General features: G+C 41.8%; 1 protein-coding gene across 8 annotated transcripts in view; it reads right to left on the bottom strand.

Moving 5' to 3' along the window:
- The window catches only part of LOC137521675 (serine/threonine-protein kinase BRSK2-like), a 427,652-nt gene that overhangs the window by 232,241 nt on the left and 169,853 nt on the right, over window positions 1-25,558 (bottom strand). Inside the window, exon 1 of one of the 8 annotated variants that reach the window (XM_068241274.1) lies at window positions 17,084-17,113. The exons of the other annotated variants lie outside the window; for them this stretch is intronic. The gene's annotated coding sequence lies outside the window, so the exon portion shown is untranslated. Of the gene's footprint in view, window positions 1-17,083; window positions 17,114-25,558 lie in introns of those variants that run through there. 8 annotated transcript variants of the gene reach the window in all.

Below are 25,558 nucleotides of genomic sequence, written 5' to 3'. Positions count from 1 at the left end.
TGTTCTGAGCCAAGAATCCCTTAACTTTTAGAACCATGTGATAACAACCCAGTCAAATATATTTTTAGTCTAAATAAGGGAGGTTACTATTCCCTCATCCCCAAAGAGTGCTTTAAAGGACCACTATAGGGAAAAATAGTAAAATACATGTAAACGCATTCAAATAAAAATTGTGTTTCTTCCAGATTAAAATAAGCCTTAAATTTATTTTCACCTAAGTTGCTGTCACTTACAGAGTAGAAATCAGACTTAACTGACAGGTTTTTGACTAGTCCATCTCTTCATGGGGGATCCTCAGTACTTAATTTATTCTTTAGAAAAGCACTCCCTGGAAAAGATCTCTACAAAGTTTGCAGCCGCTCCCCCTACCTGTTTAACCTCCTTGGCGATACAATAAAATTGCCAGGGAGGCGACACAACACTTTTACATTTTTTTTTTTATCGCGTAGCTAACCTAGCGCTAGCTACATGATAGCCGCTGTGCAGAGGCATCCCCCCACCCCGTCCGATCGGCTTCGGCGATCAGAGCAAACAGGAAATCCCATTCAGAACGGGATTTCCTGTTTGGCTTCCCCCGTCGCCATGGTGACGATCGGGATGACATAATCGACGTCATCCACATCATGGGGTCGGAGGGAGTCCCGATCCACCTCATAGCGCAGCCTGGCGGTGATTGGCCAGGCTGCGCACGGGGTCTCGGGGGGGGGGGCCTCTAACGTGGCGGGTAGCGACGAATCGGCGCGGAGCGGCGGCGATCGGCTTGTGCACGCAGCTAGTAAAGTGTTAGGTGCGTGTAACAAAGCAAAAAGTGTGGAAATAGGCCCACCAGGGGCTGAGAAATCCTATGCGGCGGCTTACCCCGAACTCAGCTCGAGATTATCGCCCAGGAGGTTAAACACTATTCTGGACTGAGCAACTGCCATTCCCTAAGAGCTTTTGAAAATAAAGAAAACCCTGAGAATCCCCCATGAGGAGATTGGCTAGTCCAAAACCTGTAAGATCTGTCAGATTTCTATGACCTACTGTAAGTGACAGCAACACAGAAGGAAAGTAATGTATGGAACATTCTACTCTGTGATAAATGTACTTTTTAATTATGTTTTCATGTATTTTACATTTTTTGCGATAGTGGTTCTTTAAATAATTCGTTTTTTGGGATAGAATCAGCGGTGTAGCTAAGGAGCCAAGGGCCCCAGTGCGAGTTTTAGATGGGCCCCACAAGCACTTTATTAGTATAAAGCCTTCAAACGTTCCAAGGACACCTTTAGTGTAAGAGGTGTAATCTGAGGGGGAAAACCATTTGGTAATGATACCACTCTTTAGTGTAAGTATAGATGGGATAATTACCAGAAAAGCACCAATGAAAAGCTAAATAAGATGGAAGAAGGAGGCCCCCCAGAGGGGCCCCTCTGCCTCTGGTCCAGGGGCCCCAGTGCGGATGCAACCTCTGCAACCCCTATTGCTACACCACTAGATAGAATTCAATATAGGTTATATATTTAGAATATCATAAGTGAAGGAAGGAACATCTTAGATTAGATCAAAACTCACTTAAATACTGCGTGTGCCAAACCACAAACTGCACTACATGTCCGCATTCAAAAACAACAAAGTTGTTCAAACGACTTGTACACACGTGGCAAACCTGCAAGATAGTTGTGCAGGTTGATTCCAGTGAATGGATCTGGCAATCCACTTATTTGAAAGGCTTTAAATAAAGGGCTTGAGAGGCATTGATGGCCCAATATAGGAGAATGATGTTCCAACGAGAAGAAAAACGAAAGGACTGGATGATGTATTAATGGGAGGAAATCTAGTCAGTTTTATGAAGACTCAGAGGTTAAGATGGATTTGATATGTCTACAATGTATAATGTACAGTGCAATGTACAGTAAGAAGCTGTGTGATTGCAAGTCCCCAAACTCAGACCAGCAGGAAGATCTTGGAAAATGAATGACGTGGAAGAAGTACCCTAAAAGCTGAGGAAATGAAGAGAGGTGGCTATTGACAGAGATGTCTGGAAAAGAACAGTAACCACGACTAAAGTTAATGTTGTAAAGTCAGGGGAATAAGCAAGGCAGTTGCTCAATGAAAATCTACAGTAACATTCAGACAGATAGTTTAATGAAGGTTAACAGTAAAGAATCCATAATACAAGTATACAGCTCTGTGGTGTACTAGCCTATATGTATGCAGCTTTAGCAGTACTGTTAAGCTACATACACACGGGGGACAATTGTACCCCGTAGCATGCGCGCACGCGAACAGGGAGCGAAATCTCCCTGCCGGCGACAGCTGTCCACACATCTCGCCAGAAAGGCAGAGACGCGGCGGAAGCTGTTTGTGAATGGCGCATCCCCCGGCCGGATGCTCCATTCACTCGCGTAGGTCTCCTGTCGCTAGCCCGCGTACTCACGCGGGACTAGCGACAGTTCCGGCGAAGTTGCGGCGACAGCTGTAGCCGGCGATTGAACATGTCAATCGCTTGGCGACATGTCCGACGGGCGACGGTTCGAGGCGTGCGCGTCATACACACGGGCGACCTGTCGCCGCAACACGCGCGTGCCATGTGGTTGCGGCGACAGCCGTACCCCGTGTGTATGAGCCATTAGTGTTGCACAGGTTTGTGTAGACTATCATTAAGCATGGGATAACACCAGGAGAAATATAATACAGTGGGGTGTTTAAAGAGGAGCTGTCAGTCCAGGGGCGTATCTGGGTAATACAGAGCCTATGGCAAACACTGAAATTGCGCCCCTTCTCCTGTTCAGAGCCCCATTCCCTTCTGAATGTGTTATGGTTGCTTGTGTTTTGGGGCTCAGGATACTGCTAAAGTTACTTTTTTGGAAATATCTCTTCTTATTCCCTCTCTGCCCTCTTTTCTAACTATAAGCCATGTGCGCCTACATACATAAATTAAGTTGCCATGTTTCCCAGATAACAGAATTAATCTGATCTGAGGTTTGAGTGATGGGAAGGCACAGGGGCAGCCATACCTGCACCCCTCTAGATACGCCTCTGTGTCAGTCATACTATCTCAGAAAAAAAATCACATATATACGGTAAGTAGATAAATACTTACTCTTCTTACATAACATACAGTGGCTTGCAAAAGTATTCGGCCCCCTTGAAGTTTTCAACATTTTGTCACATTACTGCCACAAACATGCATCAATTTTATTGGAATTCCACGTGAAGGACCAATACAAAGTGGTGTACATGTGAGAAGTGGATCGAAAATCATTCATCATTCCAAACATTTTTTACAAATAAATAACTGCAAAGTGGGGTGTGCGTAATTATTCGGCTACCTGAGTCAATACTTTGTAGAACCACCTTTTGCTGCAATTACAGCTGCCAGTCTTTTAGGGTATGTCTCTACCAGCTTTGCACATCTAGAGACTGAAATCCTTGCCCATTTTTCTTTGCAAAACAGCTCCAGCTCAGTCAGATTAGATGGACAGCGTTTGTGAACAGCAGTTTTCAGATCTTGCCACAGATTCTCGATTGGATTTAGATCTGGACTTTGACTGGGCCATTCTAACACATAGATATGTTTTGTTTTACACCATTCCATTGTTGCCCTAGCTTTATATTTAGGGTCATTGTCCTGCTGGAAGGTGAACCTCCGACCCAGTCTCAAGTCTTTTGAAGTCTTCAAGAGGTTTTCTTCTAAGTTTGCCCTGTATTTGGCTCCATCCATCTTCCCATCAACTCTGACCAGCTTCCCTGTCCCTGCTGAAGAGAAGCACCCCCCGAGCATGATGCTGCCACCACCATATTTGACAGTGGGGATGGTGTGTTCAGAGTGATGTGCAGTGTTAGTTTTCTGCCACACATAGAGTTTTGCATTTTGGCCCAAAAATTCCATCTTGGTCTCATCTGACCAGAGCACCTTCTTCCACATGGTTGCTGTGTCCCCCACATGGCTTGTGGCAAACTGCAAACAGACTTCTTATGCTTTCTGTTAACAATGCCTTTCTTCTTGCCACTCTTCCATAAAGGCCAACTTTGTACAGTGCATGACTAATAGTTGTCCTATCGACCGATTCCCCCCAGGGCCGGATTACCGACCAGGCAACAAAAGCAGTCGCTTGGGGCCCCATTCAGAGTTAAAGGGGCCCCATCAGCACATAAACCAGCCCTTGCCATCCTGTCAGCGGTGGCTGGATGGTATAATGGTTAAAGGGACTCTGAGCAGTGCAGTAACTATGGAAAGATGCATATAATTTTAAAGCTCTCTTTCTCCTCTTTCCAATGATATATAAACGGCTGCTCTATGCCTTTTAGTTTTCGATATTTTCGCAATCGAAATCGCGGCCACAGGACGACTTTTCTCCAAAGTCAGCGGTGGCTGGATGGTATAATGGTTAAAGGGACTCTGAGCAGTGCAGTAACTATGGAAAGATGCATATCATTTTAAAGCTCTCTTTCTCCTCTTTCCAATGATATACAAACGGCTGCTTTATGCCTTTTAGTTTTTGATGTTTTCGCGATCGAAATCGCGGCCACAGGACAACTTTTCTCCAAAGTCATCGGTGGCTTGATGGTATAATGGTTAAAGAGACTCTGAGCAGTGCAGTAACTATGGAAAGATTCATATCATTTTAAAGCTCTCTTTCTCCTCTTTCCAATGATATATAAACAGCTGCTCTATGCCTTTTAGTTTTTGATATTTTCGCGATCGAAATCGCAGCCACAGGACGACTTTTCTCCAAAGTCAGCGGTGGCTGGATGGTATAATGGTTAAAGGGACTCTGAGCACAGGACGACTTTTCTCCAAAGTTGGCAGCTCGATTCAGCACAACGCAATGAAATATAAGGAACCCAGGGGGATATAATTACAAACATCATGCTGGTAGGTGTGAGGATGTAATGAATTAGTTGTGGGTATGCTTAAAGGCATATCCACAGGCACTGCTTGGAGTCCCTTTAAAGAGAAACTCCGACCAAGAATTGAACTTTATCCCAATCAGTAGCTGATACCCACTTTTACATGAGAAAAATAATGATTTTCACAAACAGACCATCAGGGGGCGCTGTATGACTGATTTTGTGCTGAAACCCCTCCCACAAGAGGCTCTGGTACCGTACGGTACTCTGGGCAAACTGCCACAATGTAACAATGTTCAGACAGGAAATAGCTGCTTACAGCTGTCTGTTAAAGCCAGACCAGCTACATAATCTGCCCATAGTAACAATGTCACCATGTAAAACATGTCAGAATGTGAATCTGGGAGAGGAAAGATTTTACAATAAGCAAACACTGACTAAATCATGTATACATAATTATTGTAAAAATGAAGCACTTTTTTTATTACATTATTTTCACTGGAGTTCCTCTTTAAGGGCTCTGCTGCTGACACAGGAGACCAGGGTTCGAATCTCAGCTCTGCCTGTTCAGTAAGCCAGCACCTATTCAGTAGGAGACCGTAGGCAAGTCTCTCTAACACTGCTACTGCCTATAGGGCGCGTCCTAGTGGCTGCAGCTCTGGCGCTTTGAGTCCACCAGGAGAAAAGCGCGATATAAATGTTATTTGTCTTGTCTTGTCAAATGATGCCGTGCGCTGCTGATTGTCTTCAGAGCCAGGCTCTCCTCCTAGGTCCCCCTCCTGCTACTGTGCACTCTGCCGCTGCCCACTCTACCCTCCCTTCCCACAGAGAACCACAGCTGCAGCAAGAATGATAGCAGCAGATGGCAAATGCTCACTCACCTATCCATGATCCAAGCGATAGAGATCCCGTCATCTGAAACCCATCTGTCCCTTCTACAGTGCAGCCGCTCGCTCTGAACTTCCTGATTCTCAGATCAGACAGGAAGTAGGAAGTAGTAATAGTAGTAGTAACAGAGCGGCAGCACTCTAGAGGAGACAGATGGGCTCCGGATGACGGGACCTCTATTGCTTGGATCGCAATAGGTGAATGTGATTCATCTGGTGCTGTCATTCTCCCCCACTGCGGCTGCCTTCTCTGCTGGACTATCGTATTCACTGGGATGGAGGCTGCATGGTGGCTGTCTAGTTTGGGAGGAAATTGGTTGTTCGGTGGTGGGAGTGGTTATGTAATTCTGTCTGGGGAACGGCTTCCGGTTTGGCGGTGTCCAGAGCTTTCTGCTATTGCCAGGCTGGAGATGCAGGGGGAAAGTGCTGCTGCTGTGATATCTGGCACCCTCTTCACAGGGGTGCCCCAGCCCCTGAGTGCAAATGTCCCAGCCATTCATCTCTCACTCTGCATTTTGCCGCTGCTATTCCCTGCATTGTGCACCCACAGAGGAAAGCGTGCTGTTGCCCATAGCAACCAGTAGCTCGGCTGCCCGGTGTGTGCGGCATATTGCTGTGCAGCTGCATCTTCTGATTCTATTACGACATGATGGGGGGGCCCAAATCAGTTACTTTGCTTAGGGCCCCATTTAGCCTTAATCCGGCTCTGATTCCCCCACCTGAGCTGTAGATCTCTGCAGCTCGTCCAGAGTCACCATGGGCCTCTTGACTGCATTTCTGATCAGCGCTCTCCTTGTTCGGCCTGTGAGTTTAGGTGGATGGCCTTGTCTTGGTAGGTTTACAGTTGTGCCATACTCCTTCCATTTCTGAATGATCGCTTGAACAGTGCTCCTTGGGATGTTCAAGGCTTTGAAAATCTTTTTGTAGCCTAAGTCTGCTTTAAATTTCTCAATAACTTGATCCCTGACCTGTCTTGGACCTGTCTTGTGTGTTCTTTGGACTTCACGGTGTTGTTGCTCCCAATATTCTCTTAGACAACCTCTGAGGCCCTCACAGAGCAGCTGTATTTGTACTGACATTAGATTACACACAGGTGCACTCTATTTAGTCATTAGCACTCATCAGGCAATGTCTATAGGCAACTGACTGCACTCAGATCAAATGGGGCCGAATAATTATGCACACACCTCTTTGCAGTTATTTATTTGTAAAAAATGTTTGGAATCACGTATGATTTTCGTTCCACTTTTCATGTGTACATCACTTTGTGTTGGTCTTTCATGTGGAATTTCAATTAAATTGATTCATGTTTGTGGCAGTAATATGACAAAATGTGGAAAACTTCAAGGGGCCGAATACTTTTGCAACCCACTGTATGTATTGCACTGTCCACGTTTTGATTTTAGTGATTTTTCTACAGTAAAAAAAGCATTTCTCATTCCTCATTTTAAGTGTATGGCTATTTTGAAGCCAAACCTGATGTATTTTCCTCCCTTACTCTCCTCTGCCTGATATGCCCGGCCTTCACTATAGAAAGTGCATTGTCTCGGCATGAGAAACATCGGCCAGTCAGAGAGGAACAAAGGTGTGGGAGGGGAAAACAGAAGGGAAAGAGGCTTCAGCCAATCAGGCTGCATTAGTTAAGTCTGAGAGGAAATAGACAAGCAAAAAAGGACAACCCAGCATGCCCTGCAACTTCCTTTTTGTGTACAAAAATTTTGTGTACACCATATAAGAGTCAGGTAAACTGGGGAATGATCATTTATGAACAAGAAAAGTAAGAGTGATTTTAGCTTTTGGATTGCCTGGTTAGCACCCTTATTACTTGTTTACAAGATAAACATAAAGATTTGATTTTTTATTTAATGCCTGACAGTTACTCTTTAAATAATGACAAGGTGATAAACAAGAAGCCTTTGCAAAAGTATAAAAAGACCATGTTTAGGAATAGTTTTGTATGTTAGGAAGGGGGTTATTTGGGGCATGTTACCTTATGGGGGTAATGCTGGGGTATGAAGGGGGAATAGTAGTTGGATTATTTTGGTAGGAGAACTACTGGGGCATGGAGTGTAAATGGTATTTTACACTGTGTTCAGGGTTTATTTATGTTGGGGGGGATTTCAAGAACATAGAAAGGCTTGGTGAGGGTCCGGGATAATATTTCACCTTAGAGGGGATCATAGCTGGGAAGGGGGTAATAGTTGTCAGCTTTACCAGCAAACCACTGTGCACTACAATGCACTGACAGGTCTTGGGCCAAAATGTAAGTCACTTAGATGTTTAAAAGCCTAAATAACACACAACCTAAAGTCACAAAGTCAACCCAAAGTCACAGTTGATAGTAAAAATCTGAGAGATCTAATAGGTTTTGGACTCATCCATCTGCTAATTGTGGATTCTCAATATTTCCTTTAGGGCCCGTTCAGATCAGAAATGCGGATGGCCATGCGTGCGGAAACGCGTGCGGACCGCAACGCGTACGAACGCATGGCCATCCGCGTTTGTGTGCGTTGCGTGGCTGACCCCATCACTGAAAGTGAATGGGACAGCCACGCGTTTTTGCAAAATCTGCGTGCAGCATGCGTCCCCGGACCGCACAGGTCCGGAACGCATGCAGTGTGAACATCAGACATTGCACTCTATGCAATGTCTGATGTCGTGCGTTTTGGCCACCTGCACGCGTTTCCAAAACGCGGCTGGAAACGCGTGCAGTGTGAACGGGCCCTTATTTATTCTTTACAAAAGCACTCCCTGGACAGGACCTATATAAAGACAATGACTGGCTGGGCTCCCTATCCACTTGCCCCCTGTTTTGTCAGTTAGACTCTGCAATTGCCGTTCAGTAACTGCTTTTAAAAATAAAGTCCCCCATGAGGAGCTGGACTAATCCACAACTTATCAGATCGCTCAGATTTTTACTACCTGCTGTATGCAACACCAACACAACAAAAAAAGTTTTTTATAGTGCATTTTATTATGAAACAAACGTCATATATTTTATACTTATGCATACACACGTATTTTCAATTTTGCAATTTTCTTTTTTTAATTCTGCAGTAATTTTAACCGAAAGGGGTTTAAAGTGGTCTGAAAGTCAGCATTTCTATTTTGTCCTAAAATAATTCCTTACAGCTTAAAGCTACTATCCCAGAAAAAAATTTGTGTCAGAACATCACTGAAATGGTTTAACAAAGCACTCTGTCGTGATAATCAGCTTCAAATCCGCATCCAGATTGGAGATAACAGTATCTTTGTTTACATTCCAATATTGTTACATTGTGTGTAAACAGAAAACGTTCTCTGTGAAGCTCTCTCTGCTTCAAGCACACAAACAGCTCAGAATAGCTCATTAGAAGATTTTAATGTATAATAAAAAGCAGTTGGAATAAAATGCAATGGCAGCTTTCAGGGCAAGATAAACTACACTTTGGAAACTTGTAATTTGTAGACAGACAATATTACTTGTGCACAAAAGCAAATATGATAACTGTATGAGTAATAAAAAGTAGTAAAACACATTTTTATTAAATGTTATGTCAGAGTTTCAGAGCACTTTAACAAATAAGCAGCACCCCTGAAAAAAAACAACAACCAACCGATAAAGAGAAGGAGAAAAGTAAAGATTAAAAAGTGTGAAAAAAGAAAAATGAACATTAAAAGTGTGCTTTGTTGATCTAATGCCGCTTTATGAATAGACAAGTTTCCCACTAAAATGTTAGATATGAGTACACAGCGCTCTGTATTGTAGAATGACTGTCACAGGAAAAGGAGATGAAAAAGGCAGAGCTTGAAGGATGTGAAGAATATATATAGCACCCTCCAAAGCAATGTCCTGTGTTTACCCAGAGAAGGACACTACTGAATAGAAAGAATGAGAGATGAAGGGACACATACAACAGAGAGAGAGAAAAGCCTGGATCCTGGCACCAGTGCAGAACACAATCCCATCCCCACTGGGGTCATCACTCAGCAGCAGAAAGGATGCGTGAGCCTGCGCACAGCCAGCCAGTCGTGATGACCTTGAGGATTCCAGTTTCTTATGCTTGCGTGTGGGACGGCTGCAGTGTGATACCAGATCTACAGCCCCCCTGAGAGACATGCGGACTGTAGTGTAACAGGAGAAATACCTGACCAAGGAGCACTCCGCCATCATTCTCAACCTGTCACACATTTATTGTTGCGCCAGACGCGGAAGGTCACAGATAATTCCTGTACCGCAGCTGGAAGTGGTCATTTATACGGGGCTTTCCACTGTCACAGAAATCCTTTGTTACAGATTGCCCAGAACTCCTAGGAGTGTGTAAGGGGCTGAAAGAGGTCAAAAAGCCTCCTTATTAAAAATGCTTTGCAAAACAGAAGTATGCCTTCTTAAAACAGAAGGTATTTGCGATTATTCAGGTTGGAGTGAGCTTTGAGGTGTCCCACAATGCATCACTGCTGAATATGCAAATCATCTCTCTGTTTTCCCTGATAGCTAAACACACCTCCAGAGCCTCTGGACTTGAAAACACATAGTTACAGATTGCCCAGCAAGCTCAGGGTGAACCAGAACTCCAAGGAGTGTGCAAGGGGCTGTAATCTCCTACTACTTACTTACTAATCTTTAGTGGAACAGTAATGTGTTGAACAGGGGAACCATTGTTTTTTCCAATAAACTTACACAGAATGATGTCATAAGCTCGATATTTCCACACAGAACATTCTGTTTACAATTTACAAGGGGGCAAAAAATGCTTGAACAGCAATGGCAAAACCCAGCACGGTATATCACAGCTTAATGGGTAGATTGTTTGCAAATGTGTCAGTGAAAAAATGCCCTCTGCTGCTTGACTTCCCCCTTGAGTGCCCACATGGTCAGCAATTCTGAAAATCCTACTGATAAGTTAATTGGCTATGCCCCCAAATCGTCCCTAGACCATGGTAGGGCAGAGTATGACTATGGTAGAGAGATTACATTGTGAGCTCCTCTGAAGGGCAGTTAATGATGACACAACTATGGACTTTGCAAAGTGCTGCACAAGGTGTTGGTGCTATCTAAAGACTTACTGTAATATTAATAAGTGAGGGAATTAAATGAAATGCGGTGTAAATAATAACTGACATGTCATTTTTTTTTTCATTCAATAGAACTAGTAATCTATATATATAAAAGTGTGTGTGTGTGTGTGTGTGTGTGTGTGTGTGTGTGTGTGTGTGTGTGTGTGTGTGTGTGTGTGTGTGTGTGTGTGTGTGTGTGTGTGTGTGTGTGTGTGTGTGTCGCGATCACGTGAAACTGCCTTGACCGATTTGAACGAAACTTGGTATACAGATCCCTGACTACCTGGGATGATATGTTCTGGGGGTCTCGCGTCCCCCCCTGGAAAAAATGGAAAAGGCTGCCATTCTCACAGTAATTGAGCCAGAGTCCCCACACTTGGCACAGTTGGTCACTTGGTGACCGAGGTTACAAATCCAGGAAAAGTGGTCGGAGCATAAAACAGTCAATCAAATTTCAGCCATTCATTTTAAATGGGAAAATGTAAACTGCAGCCATTCTTACACTGTTAATTGCAGGGTTTTCAAACTTGGCACACTTGGTCACCGGGTGAATGAGATTAATATTCAGGAAAGTGGGTGGAGCCTACAACAGCCAATCAAAAGTCACCTATTGATTTTCAAGGGGAATATTAAAACTGCTGCCATTCTTACACTGTTAATGGCAGAGGCTTCATACTTGCTACACTCGGTCATTGGGTGACTGGGGTCCAAATTCACTAAAGGGGCGGGGCCACAAACAGCCAATCAGACTTTCTTCGTGGATAAACTGCTTCCATTCACACATTTTCAATGCCAGGAACCTGAAAGCTCTCAAACTTGGTCATTGAGTGACTGTGTGTTAAGGTTACAAAAAGTGGGTGGAGCCAAAAATAAAGTTCACTAGGAAAATATAAACTGCAGCCATTCTTACACTGTTACTGGCAGGGTTCTCAAACTTTGCACAGTTGGTCACTGGGTGAATGGGATGAATATTCAAGAGGGTGGAGCCTACAACAGCCAATTAAAATTCACCTGTTGATTTTCAAAGGGAATATTTACATTGCTGCCATTCTTACACTGTTAATAGCAGATGCTTCAAACCTGGTACTGTTAGTCACTGGGTGACGGGGGTTCAAATTCAGAAAGGGGGCGGAGCCACAAACAGCCAATAAGATTTGTTTCATTTCAATGGGAATATACAAATTATTGATACCAAAAGCCCAAAGCTCATAAACTTGGTCATTGAGTTACTATGTCAAGGTTAGAAAAAGTTGGCGGAGCCAACAACTACATTTTTTCCCAGGGGAAAATACAAACTGCAGCCATTCTTACATTGTTAATGGCAGGGTTCCCAAACTTGACACAGTGGGCCACTGGATGACTGGGATTAATATTCAGAAATGTGGGTGGAGCCAACAACAGCCAATCAAATTTCACCTATTGGATTTTCAAGGGGAATATTTACATTGCTACCATTCTTACACTGTTAATGGCAGAGGCCTCTTACCTGATAGGTGACCGGGGTCCAAATTCACTAAAGGGGGTGGAGCCATAAACAGCCAATCAGATTTGTTAGATTGATTTTAGCCATTCTGTTATTGGCAGGGTTCTCAAACGTGACACAGTTGGTCAATAGATGACTGGGATTAATATTCAGGAAAGTGAGTGGAACCTTCAACAGGCAATCAAAATTCACCTATTGATTTTTAAGGGAAATATTGAAACTGCTGCCACTCTTACACTAATAATGGCAGAAGCCTCAAACCGGCTACAGTCGGTCATGAGTGGTTCAAATCCACTCAAGGAGTGGAGCCACAAACAGCCAATCAGATTACTTTACTGGATAAACTGCTTCCATTCACACAATTTTGATGGCAGAAACCCAAAAGCTTAAAATTTGGTGACTGGGAATAATATTCAGAACAGTGGGTGGAGCCTAAAAAGAAAATCAAAATTCACCTGTTGATTTTCAAGGGGAATATTTAAATTGCTGCCATTCTTGCACTGTTAATAGCACAAGCCTCAAACCTGGTACAGTTGGCCATTGGATCACTGAGGTTCAAATTCAGAAAATGGGTGGAGCTACAAACAGCCAATCAGATTTGTTTCATCTCACTGGTAAATTACAAATTATTGATGCCAAGGACCCCAGAGCTCACAAACTTGGTCATTGAGCGACTGTGTGTCAAGGTTACAAAAAGTGGGCGAAGTCAAAACCAAATTTCACTAGGAAAATATAGACTGCAGCCATTCTTACACTGTTAATGGCAGGGTTCTCAAACTTTGCCCAGATGGTCACTGGGTGACTGAGATTAATATTATGGGAAGTGGGTGGAGCCTATAATAGCCAATCAAAATTCACCTGTTGACTTTCAAGGGAAATATTTGAATTGCTTCCACTTTTGCTCTTTTAATAACAGATGCCTCAAACCTGCTACAGTTGGTCATTGGGTGACTGGGGTTCAAATGCCGGAGAGGGGCAGAGCCACAAACAGCCAATCCGATTTGTTTAATTTCTATGGGAATATACAAATTATTGATGATGAAGACCCCAAAGCTCACAAACTTGGTCATTGAGTATTTGTGTGTTAGGGTTAGAAAAAGTGGCCGGAGCTAACACCAGCCAAATACATACCCGGGCAACGCCGATTCATCAGCTATTATTCATAAAAGTGGATGGAGCCTACAAAAGCCAATCAAAATTCATCTATTGATTTTCAAGGGGAATATTTCATTACTGCCATTCTTGCACTGTTAATGGCACGAGCCCCAAACTGGGTACAATTATTTATTGGGTGACTGGGGTTCAAATTCAGAAAAGGGGTGAAGACACAAACAGCCCATCAGATTTGTTTCATTTCAATGCAAATTATTGATGCCAAAGACTGCAAAGCTCACAAATTTGGTTATTGAGTAATTAAGTAATTGTCTGTTACTGTTAGAAAAAGTGGGAAAAGCCAACACCAACTAAATACATACCCAGGCAATGCAGGGTCATCAGTGGGCGGAGACAAATACAAATTTCACTGGGAAAACTGTAAACTGCAGCCATTCTTACACTGTTAACGGTAGGGTTCTCAAACTTTGCACAGGTGGTCACTGGGTGACTGGGATTAATATTCATAAAAGAGGGTGTAGCCTACAAAAGCCAATCCAAATTCATTTATTGCTTTTCAAGGGGAAAGTTCAATTGCTGCCATTCTTGCACTGTTAAGGACACAAGCTTAAAACCTGGTACAGTTGGTCATTGGGTGACTGGGGTTCAAATTCAGAAAAGAGGGTGGAGCCATAGCCAATCAGATTTGTTTCATTTCAATGCAAATTATTGATGCCAAACAATGCAAAGCTCACAAACTAGGTCATTGAGTCATTGTGTGTTACGGTTAGAAAAGTGGGCCAAGCCAACACCAGCCAAATACATACCCGGGCAACGCCGGGCAATCAGCTAGTAGCCAATAGAAGAAAGGTGGCATAACAATGATGCTGAAAAAAAGATTAAAATGTCCCTAAATTTTTTTTATAAATCCTGCATTCTCAGTGGTTCCCGGATTCATGACTGAATTCTCTCATTAAGAGTGAGTCGGAATGAGTAGACTGGTTCATCCAACAGTATAGACAACATAGCAAATTTTGACTTGAAACTAATTCCCCAAATGTTGGTTAAAGTGAACCCGTGACGTAATAGAAAAAGTTAGATATTTACCTCAAGGCACTGGCCGTCTTTACATAGTTACATACCGTTGTTAGTTGAAGAAACAAAACAAAAAAAACATTCAACCATCAAGTCCAACCATAAAACAATAAGTAAGCATTGGGTACCTGTCTCTCCTGCACCCTCACATATCCCAGTGTTTTCAGGATAGCAAAAAACACATTAAGGGGTACTTAAAGTGGAAGTGAAGGTTATTCGTGGGAAGGCCTCAAGTAGGCAGGGCAGTGTTGCAGAGCTGGCAGCAGAGCGACTTTTTTTGTTACTGTCCTAACAGCACTGTCTTCCTCAGGTTTCTTGTGTCTACTCTTCTCTTAGCCCCTCCCCTCTATGATGCTGAGGGGAGGGTCAGAAAGCTGAGCAGAAACTGTAAAACTGAAGCAAACATGAAAGATAATTTTGGGCAACATTTATCCAGAATGTCTGCATAGCTTAACCTCTTCAACATTTAATTTATGCAATATTTTGAGCCAAAAGAGGTACAATTTTTATTAAGTGTTTCTTTATATTGTAAACACTTTCAAAGTTGTTGTCTTGCAAGCTGTCCACAAGCAATATTAAAAAATGCATTTTTTTTGTTCCTTTTTATTGATTTTTTTTTTATTTAATATTTGCTGCTGTGGGTAGTAGTGCTGTGCCCATAGCTTTTATTCTTTTGTTTTTACACTTAGAAGTTTATACTGGAATCCACTACAGATGTTTGTATGCATGCAATACAAAAAAAACCAACTAATTTGTAACCCAATTTGAGGAAGCTGCTTACACTTGACACCAGGGGGCGCACGCAGCACCATCAGAGGAACATGTCAGCGACTCCGCAGGTGAGTAATAATAATTGCTGGAGGAGCCTGACTCATCCTTATGGATGCCAGCTATTTTTTTATGGATGAGTCAGGCTCGTCCTTAATGCTATGAAGGCTAAGATGTTTCTACCTGTGGTTGAAGGAGGCCAATCAGGGGCGTAGCAATAGACCCTGCAAGGGATGCATCCGCAGAGGGGCCCAGAAGGGGTCCTGAGAGACTGACAAATAAGGGCAGTGAGAGAAAAAACTTTCTGCTCTTTTTACAATTGTTCTAATGACTGCATCTGCTCAGCCACTAATAAGGAATCAAAGGACAAAGTTTTGTCGACAAAGATTTGTAGACAGTCCCTATTCAGTGTGCAGCAGGCTCTTGTGTACTATGCCTGCCCCAGCCTCTCCACCCCATCCCCAAGTGCTCTGTACTGTAGTGATGCTAGAGTAGTCTGCAGAGCCAATTCTGCTCCGGACAGAGTGAGTGTAATAAGCTGAGGCTGGGAGCACACTCATCTGTCGGTTTTTCTGTATGTATTTTCTGCACAACATGTGTGTCTGTATGTGTGAACATGCACATTTATCACAGGCGCAAATAGAGAAAATGTGTGCAGTGCTTCACTGCTGTCTGTTTTTATCTGCATTGGGAAAACATATTACAGTGTGCACTAGCCAATTGAATAACATTGGTTCTCAGTTTACCTGTGCAGAAAGCAGGGGGGGGGAGTTTGGGGGCCCCATCCAAAGTTTCGCAGGGAGGCCCAGTGATTCCTAGTTACGCCCCTGAAGCCAATAATGTCTTGCACTCAGAATGAAGGACACCAGTTAGTAGCCCAAGGAAGTGAGATGTGGGAACTATTCAGAGGCGTATCTAGGGAAAACCACACCTATGGCTAACACTGAAATCCAGCATTAGTAGAAAGAGGAAAGCTAGCACTGCAGTAAAGTGCAAACTTTTTATTGGATACAGTTGTGCATCAAATGTGCAGTAAAAACATCATCAAGTAGAGGCAGGTAACATATCTTTAGGATGATCACTGGCACATGGTGTGGTGGTGGGTGCAAGGTACAAGAAAAGCCTGCTTTTCTTGTACCCTGGCTAGGCTTTTCTTGTACCCTGCACCCACCGCCACACCATGTGCCAGTGATCATCCTAATGGTATGTTACCTGCCTCTACTTGATGATGTTTTTACTGCACATTTGATGCACAACTGTATCCAATAAAAAGTTGGCACTTCACAGCAGTGCCAGCTTTCCTCTTTCTACTAATGCCAGTTTGCAAGACTTTTTGCTAGAGCACACTGTCGGCATTCATCTGAGAGGACACATGTTCATGGATCAGTCATCAGTGCACAGCTCAGCACTATTGCTCCACAACTGTATTGCCAACCTGCTGCTACCTCTTTTGTTTGTAACACTGAAATCCGCTCCAGGCCTGAGGGCACCATCCAGGTCTAGTTTCAGTTGAATTGGTTGTATTCAAGTTCAAGTGCAGCGTTCAAGTGAAGCATGGTCTGTAATATGACAGTAGGTCAGCCTGTACATATCCCAAAATAAAAATTAGACAGCTTGCCCCCCAAATAATGTGACCAGGCAGCAGATTCCCCCAGATAAAAAGTAGAATCTATATGGAGAATGCCAAGGATGCTATGGAGCAGCGCCTACTGTATGAGACGCCCATGGCACATGCCATGCCTGCACCCCTGTAGATACGCCTCTGGAACTATTCCATACAGTAATAGGATAGAGTAACTCTATGTCACAAATAATGTGGGCCTATTCTCGCAAGCAAAGCATGAATTGCATAGATTGCTTGGAGAGCTTGTGTATCATGCATTACTACCTTGTCAGATAAGGACGCCTGACCTCTCGATGTTGAAGAATGAATGTCCTTTATGAATAAAAACTAAAATAATTAGTGTCCTTATTACTTAAGCTGGGTGGAATGAGAAAATCAGAATATATATGCGCAGAAAATCATCATCATTTCACAGCGCTTAATGATTTTATATCGTAATCTGAACAGCGGATTACTCACACAGCCTACGTTCCATCCCATGTTGGCATTTTTTCTAATCGAGTACAATTAAGTCGGCATAATTGCTTTTTGAAAATTCCATTTGAAATAATACTCCAAAATGGAAAAAGGAAGTTAATTTTACTTTAAAAGTCTGCTTTCAATTCGACCCACGAAGGGGAAGTATAGCTAAAAGTCATTTTTTGAATTTGTCCAACACTCTTCTCCTTATTAATGATGTAATTACATTGCATTAATGATAAAACTGCAGCACCTTTCATTGCTTACATGCAGCAGGCAATACAAAGGCTCCATATCTGCACACATAATATATATCATCTAAAGTGGTTCAGTGCAATGCAAAGCAGTTGCAACCATGATGGAGTGTTTAAGCGCACGTTGAAAGCGCCTTTATCGTTACAGTTTAAATTTCGAAAAACCTCTTAGCACCACTATCACAAAAAATTGTAAAATTGTAAATACATGTGAACATGCACAAATAAGAAGTGCACTTCTTCCAGAGTAAAATGAGCCTGCTTTATCAAGACATTCCCTGAAAATGATTTATACAATGATGCTGGCCAGCCTCCCTGCTCACTGCACACTTTTTTTTGGCAGTTGGAAAGAGCAACTGCCATTAACTAACTGTTTTTGAAACTAAACAAAACCCGTAAAATCCCCCATGAGGAGATGGGCTACTCCAAAAACTGTCGGTTCTGTCAGATTTCTACTACCTACTGTAAGTGACAGCAACATAAGGGAAAATAAATTGATGGCCCTTTCTACTCTGGAAGAAACACACTTCTTATTTGTCTATGTTACATGGATTTTAAATGTTATGATTTTCGCAATAGTGGTCCTTTAAAGCAGCAGGGACAGCCATACTACCCCAGGAAAAAAAGACACATACATATAAGTAGGTGAATACTTGTTCTACTTATTAAACATATGTATTGTACTGTCCACATTTTGATTTCAGTGAAGTTTATACAATAAATAGAGAGAAAACAGTTTCAGGCAATTCCCATCTTTACTGCCTCTGAAGCCAATCTTGATATAGTTTCCTTTCTTACTCTTTTTTTTCTCCTGCCTGAAATGGTGTATGCATTGCCAGAACTTCTCCTCACTGAGCTTTTTTGCTTCATAACTGCACTGTCATATGTAGCTTTGTAAACACATGTGAGCACAGCATAGATGGTATTTTAGCAGCTTCTGCAGAGGGGTGAGGTGTATTTCCCTTTTCAGCCTCATGTCACACTGAACTGCCCTCAGACAATCAGTTAAGAGCAGGAATGTGGGAGGAGAGATAACAAGCTTCCCTCTCCCCGGCAATGTAACAGAAAGGAGCCAGGCTGACTTAGATAAGATTCATTGCAGCAGACACATTTATAGTTATATTGGAAAGCTTGCAATGCAGACTGCATGTAGACTATACAACAAACACACAGCAGTGGGTAAATGGAATTTGATTTTATGGCTGATAATCCTGCTTTAATCATTGAAGAAGATTGTATGTTGTATCTGAAAAGTTTTTACAGTGCCTCTTTAATGGAAGTGTATATGAAAGATGGGAGCTTACAATGGAAGCCATTTTAGATTGTGATTGGCTCAGAAGAGCTGTTGGAGTGGAACTTGAGACATATGAAGGGTGGTGAGAACAGTAGCAGTTATTATTGATTTATGAAGCGCCATAATATTCCGTGGCGCTGTACAAAGTAAGAAACAAACATGGCGTACATAATAATACAGACAATGGTAAACACCAATATGCAAAATACAGAATTGGTACAAAATACAGAATTGGTGATCACAGAGACAAAAGTAACATAATGAATAAAATGTATAACAAATTCCAAGACACAAGGGTGAGAGAGCTTTGCCCCTACAAACTTACAATCTAGAGGAATAGGGTGGAAACAAAAGGCGTGGAAGTATACAATAATCGTACCTAGAGGCAGTGTGTTTTTAGGATATAGAGTAGGAGTGGAACTTGGCTTTAGGACAAAGGGGGAATGGCCTAAGGTAGAGCGTATGCTTGTCGTATTTAAAGATATCAAAGTTTGGAGTGACTGATTTGTTGGATATTAGAAAAAAGAAGGGAAACCGTTTGGGGTAGCCAATAAATGCAGCAGAAGCATCAGAAACTCTGACAAAAGTAACACCACTAAGCCGATAGTAACCTCACTTTAAAAAATATTCCATTTATCGGACCGAGATCCGACGCCCAAATAAAAAATGTAAGCGATATAACACGGTACCAAATAATTGCAGCTCTCTCTCTCCTCCTGTTATGGATTCCTCCCCATCAGTACCGCATCATGCAATTCTGCTATGATAGGAACACATCAAACAGGTTTGCTCAGTGATCCGATCGGTGATCTGGCTAGTGATGCTTGAGTCACATGACTGCCACTTCTACATCAAAATAATGGTACTGTCTTGGTTTAATTGAAGGAGGAATCATCAGTGGGAGGGGGTTGGGTAACCCAGGCTCATTTTAGATGAACCCAGAGTTTAGCTTTAAGAAGCATCAGCTTACAGTTTTACAGTTCAATTAGCATAAATGTAATTACTTTGCATTAATTCCTCATACAGACTCTGGCAAGCCACATGGCTGCCAGCAAACAAGTTACAAACGACTTTAAGATGTGATGTGTTATTTTGCCAGTTTTAGCAGAACAAACTAATTAGACTACTCAAAATGCAAAAGACAAAAAATAATTAAATTACAATGACAATGTTTATTCCACAGTAACTTCCATTCATGGGTTTATAGACTAGCGCATCGTAAAAGCAGCCGCTAATACATTTATTTACACTTGTATTCAAAAGTGAAAAGGTCATTACAAGGTCAATGACATCATTAAGAGGCAAAGGGTCTTTTCCCCTGTGATCTATGAACACTGAATCCACTGATTGACTTTACCACTGAGATCCCTAGTCCCTACTAGCTATGATCGTAATGTGCTAAATTTGCGTACGTTTTTGCAATTGATTTGGTCATTCAATTGATTTTGTGTAATTCATTCTTAATTTAGCGTAATTTTTCCATAATTTCATGCCAACATTAGCGGTCAATGGCAAAGACCCCATACATTCCATTGTCACTAACATTGCTACGTAGGTTAAGGAGAGCGGGCAAAAGTCAAAAAGTAATTTTTCAAGAAGACCTTGTAGTCTGAGAAAATTGATTTTAAAAATACAAAAAAATGGAGCATCGGAACTGGAGATAATGTTATCTTGTGTTTACTTCATTGTATCAAGTGAGGAATGTGACACATTCTCTGACTGTGCAGACTCTCCTGAACACAGAGAGACACTCAGAAAGCATTTCTGCTCAAAATTCAAGATGAATAAATCGGTTATGAATAAAATGGAAAGGCGGCTCTCAGAGCAAAATAACTGTACTTTGGGAACATATCATTTCTAAATGAATAATAATACACAAAAATAATGCACAAAAGCAAATATGATAACCGTATGGCATATAAAAAGTAGGAAAACATGTTTTTATTGAATGTTATGTCAGGGTTTTATACCGCTTTAACATACATAGCAATTTTGGTGACAATGGCATGTGTTGGGCCTTTGCCATTAACTGCTAAAGTTGGTACAAAATTACATGAAATTATGACATTACGGTTCCTAGTTTACAAACACAATTAATAAAGATTTTTCCCAAAATTTCCCATTACGGTGCAAAATTTGGATTATGCGAAATTTGTGCTCCTCACTAATCCCTACCAGGAGGACTGCACAGGATGCTCCATTCCAGGTAATGCGCCAAAGACTGGATGCACCCATGATGGTTCTGCTGTCATTTGAAAGATGCTGTGAGAATACCGTGAAAGCTAAACACCTTAGCATTCATAGGCAAAGCAAACCAGTGTTTATAGTAATAGCAGCTGTGCACCTGTCTCAATCGGCCCCTGTGTTCAGGTATTATACAGCTCAACTCAGCTGTCATGTAGCAGAGGTGACATTCAGCACTGGAGTTTGGCTACTATATAGTAGAACTCCGGTTATCAAACAGCAGGGTGACAATTGCTGCTAGGGTCTGACTATGAAATAACAAAACACTGGCTATCATGCGGTGGGGTGACAATCGCTGCTGGGGTTCGGCTGTTGTAGAGATGAACTCTGGCTACCATGTGGCAGGGGTAACAACAGGTGCCGGGGTTTGCCTTTCAGTGCAGGCTATTAAATAACTGAATACAAGACCGGCTGCAGAGCACACGTAGTCAAGTAACGGCTCTATGTACAGCATCAACTATGGTATAGCCAAGTAAATGTATTGGCTACCACAGAGCAATAACGGCTGCAGTGCTTGGCTACACAGGAGAGGGGTTTAGTGTTAGGGGTAGGCAAGGGGAGGTTAGTGTTAGGCGTAGGTAGGGAGGAGTTAGCGTTAGGCATAGGTAGGGGGGTTAGTGCGAGGTATAGGTAGCAGAAGCTAATAGTAGATTACAATAATATAATATTCCATTACTGATGATCAAACTGTCGGCAACAGCTGAGGCCCAAATTAAGCTCTGTAAAGCAGAAACAAGGTATGAAGGTAATGCAGTGCAAAATGATAGGGATGCTGCAAAGAAGGGGATTACCTTACTGAACTGCATTTTCTCAGTCTAACTGCCAAAATAGTATACAAAGAGTAGGGAGGTCGGCTAGGAGATTATTAATAGTGAAAATCCCTCATGAGGAGATGGTGTAGTCAAAATTCTGCAACATGTCAGCTTTTTACTATCTACTGCAAGGGACAGCAACATAGGAGAAAAGTCATTTATAGCTTATTTTACTCTTGGAGAAATATACATTTTATATGTATATGTTTCAATTTTAAAATGTTTCACAATACTGTAGTAGTAGTTCTTTTAGTTTAAAAAAAGAGTCTTTTTGAGTGTTGTTTTTATGTGACTTCTCATTTTCTATCACTCAGAATGTGTTATAAGCGGCAGAAGTGCCCCCCGCAGGGCACACATGCCACGTGGTGAGAGCCCGGGGCCTTAGAGGAGTTCTGCTCTGTAGGGTTCAATGAATCTCAATAGAAGGATGTGGGTGGTCTCTTCCAGCTCATGCCCACATCTCAGCCCATTATTTACCACTTCCCTTGGGCATCCATGCAGAAACAATGCGGAAATAACTGTAAATGTTACTTACACCGCGCAGCTCATAGCAGACTACAGTGCGGATAGATAGACAGAAACTTAGAGGGATGGATAGATAGAATATGATGAATGTATTATTATAGGATTTATTTTTGCTAGGCCGGTCCTCTTATTTATGTTTACTTGTCACCAGTACTAAAATAAATTGTGTTGCTCTGATGACTTCAGAAAAATATGTTGTGCGTAAAGCCTCATTAATGAGAAGATAATATGATGGCGTACGTATATATTATTGGATCATTCCCTGCATTCAGCAAGTCTGACATGAGAACAAAGTGGGGTGGGGGAGGAGGGTGGCAGACTTCTCTGAGGCACAGTTTGCCAGTTTGCATACAGTGTTTTAGGCCAAATAAGGAGTATGCAAGAACTCCACACTGATAATTAAGTGTTGTTTTTCATTTACTGCCGATAAGAAGACGAGTCCTGTTAAAAGAAGAACACGTTGCATGAAATAAAAGGATTCCCCACATTTTCCCTCCCTTACAGTATAACCAACGCTGACAGAAGAATAGTTTCTGAAATGTTAGTTTTGGGAGTATGATCGCACTTTATGGACTAGACCAGGCTTTCTCAACTAGGGTTCCCTGGAACCCCTGGGCTCCTTGAGGACTCTGCAGGGGTTCCTTGGCATTTTACCCCATCGTGGGGGAAGCATAATAAAGTACACTATAATAGGTGGTACTGTAACAAAAAGCACTAAGTTGAGGGGTCAGGAGACAGTATAATGAGTGGCAGTGTAATAGGAGATAGTGAAATTAGCAGCCTAACCTACTTTTAAAGACCATGCCTCCTGAAAAATAAATGCAGGGGTTCCTCGAGACCAAAAAATTGTTTGCAGGGGTTCCTTGAGATCCAAAAGTTATTTGCAGGGTTCCTCCAGGGTAAAAAGGTTGAGAAAGGCTGGTCTAGAGGGTCCTACATGGGGCCCTCCTCCAGTAGCTCTCCAGCTCTTTACTGGTCCTGTAGTTTTTAGACGCAAGGTGGAGGAGGACCCATAAAAAAGAGGAATGTTCGTGTGCCCAAGCCTTAGATCCCAGTACCCTTAGGATCCTTCAAATCGATATGCAGGAAAGGCTGGCACCTCAGAAATAAAAAATCAGCTCTTTATTGAATAGTCATTAAAATGACATACAGGTCATCAAAAAGATTAAAAGTGGCAATGGTACCATTGCCACTTTTAATCATTTTGATGACCTGTATGTCATTTTAATGACTATTCAATAAAGAGCTGATTTTTTATTTCTGTGGTGCCAGCCTTTCCTGCATACTGGTCCTGTAGTTGTAATGTCCACCTCTATACAAGCTTGAAGCAGGAGTCTGGACAGCGATTTTTGCCGTGTGGCATGCACCTTCCCCCACCAGCATCAATTTAGCCACTGGGTTTCAATAAGCCACCAGAAAACAAGAACATACTCAAAATAATTTTGATAGTACGTTTTCATCTATTTTTCAGTACTTTTACAGTTGAGAAGTGCTGGAAAGTTATTTCAAATAGAAGATGAAAAGGGGTCCTGGGCCCAATTGAAATTCATTTTTTTTCTCTTGAGTTTTCTTCTAGGAGATAATTTTTCCTCTTTTATTTAGAATAATTTTTTTAGGACTTGTCAAATGATAAAGTACCAAAAAAGCAGGTGGAAAAATACTATCAAAATTATTTTAAGTATGTTCTTGAAAATATCACTTGGGAGATAACTCAGGAGAAAAAGTTAATTCTATATACCTTCCGGGCCCATATGTGATTAGCTTTTTCATTTGAGTTTTCTCCTAGTTTATTTTTAACCCTTGTTAATAAAGTGCCTATTAAACCATCAACAACTCCTAAAAATAAAGTTGATGGTACTTGTTTATCTACTTTTTAGTACGTTTTCAATTACAAAGTACTGAAAAGTTATTTTAAGAAGAAGTTGAAATCTTCTCTCCTAGGAAAAAACGTATGAAAAAAAGTGAATTGCATATTGGCCCAGGGCCCTTATTCAATTAACTTTTCTCCTGAGTTTTCTCATCCTATCTATGAAATAACTTTTAAGCACTTAGCACCTAAAACAGTACTAAAAAGTAGGTAAAAAGTGATATCAAACTTATTTTCAGTATCTTCATGCTTGTTGGGGGCTTAAAAAGTACTTTACTGATAAGCTGTGAAAACATCTCCTGTGAGAAAACTTAGGAGAAAAGTAAATTAAGGCTATGGTTTAAATGCCTAAAACCCGCTACCAAAAATAAATGCTTGAAAAATACCTGAATGAATGTTCTATGTGCTTTTCCATGCTTTTTATTTATGTATTCAGAAGTCCACATATGCAAAGCCTTAGAAATAAACTGAACAAACAGAATAGACAAATAATGAACGTTAGTACAGCTACACTATGTACCACTCTAGGTCCTGGCCTTCAAGTGCCCAATAGCAAATATGGCCTTGATATAATGCAGTATGTTACGGCATTGTAGTGGGCAATATTGCTGTTTGTAGCAAATACAGCATCCCTTCAGCACCATGGACAGGGAATCACTTAGCATGGGTAGCTTAGATCCTCTGTTCAGCAAAAACACATAAACATGGAAGCAGGAAATTTGGGCGCATGAGGCAGGTGGACAAAAAGGGCGCCGCCATTCACTCCCATAATAAATATCGTTTAATCGGCGCCCAACAGGAAAAAAGGGCGCCGGAGAAAAATAACGTTTTAAAAGCGGCGCTCGGAGACTTTTAATGTTTTATAACTGCTTCTCATGATTACACGTTATTTAATGATTTATAATTTTCTAAACATTATTTTAAACGAAAAACAGTACAATATTTTTTAAAACATTATTTATAAACGAAAAATTGTAAAATTCTTTCTTTTTTAAATCATTCTTTTTAAACGAAAAACCGCACAATATTTTTTAAAACGTTATTAATGCTTATCACAGGGGGTCTTAGGTTTAGGCACCACCAGGGGGGTCTTAGGTTTAGGCACCACCAGGGGGGTCTTAGGTTTAGGCACCAACAGGGGGGTCTTAGGTTTAGGCACCACCAGGGGGGTCTTAGGTTTAGGCACCCACAGGGGGGTCTTAGGTTTAGGCACCAAAAGGGGGGTCTAGGGGTTAGGGGTAGGTACAGGGAGGGTTACTTAGTATTTTTTTTTTAAACATTATA

Source organism: Hyperolius riggenbachi, chromosome 6 (assembly GCF_040937935.1).
Source record: "Hyperolius riggenbachi isolate aHypRig1 chromosome 6, aHypRig1.pri, whole genome shotgun sequence".
NCBI classification, from domain to species: Eukaryota; Metazoa; Chordata; class Amphibia; order Anura; family Hyperoliidae; genus Hyperolius; species Hyperolius riggenbachi.
The sequence above is the reverse complement of the archived record's forward strand: the minus strand, read 5'-3'. Positions and strand labels throughout refer to the sequence as shown.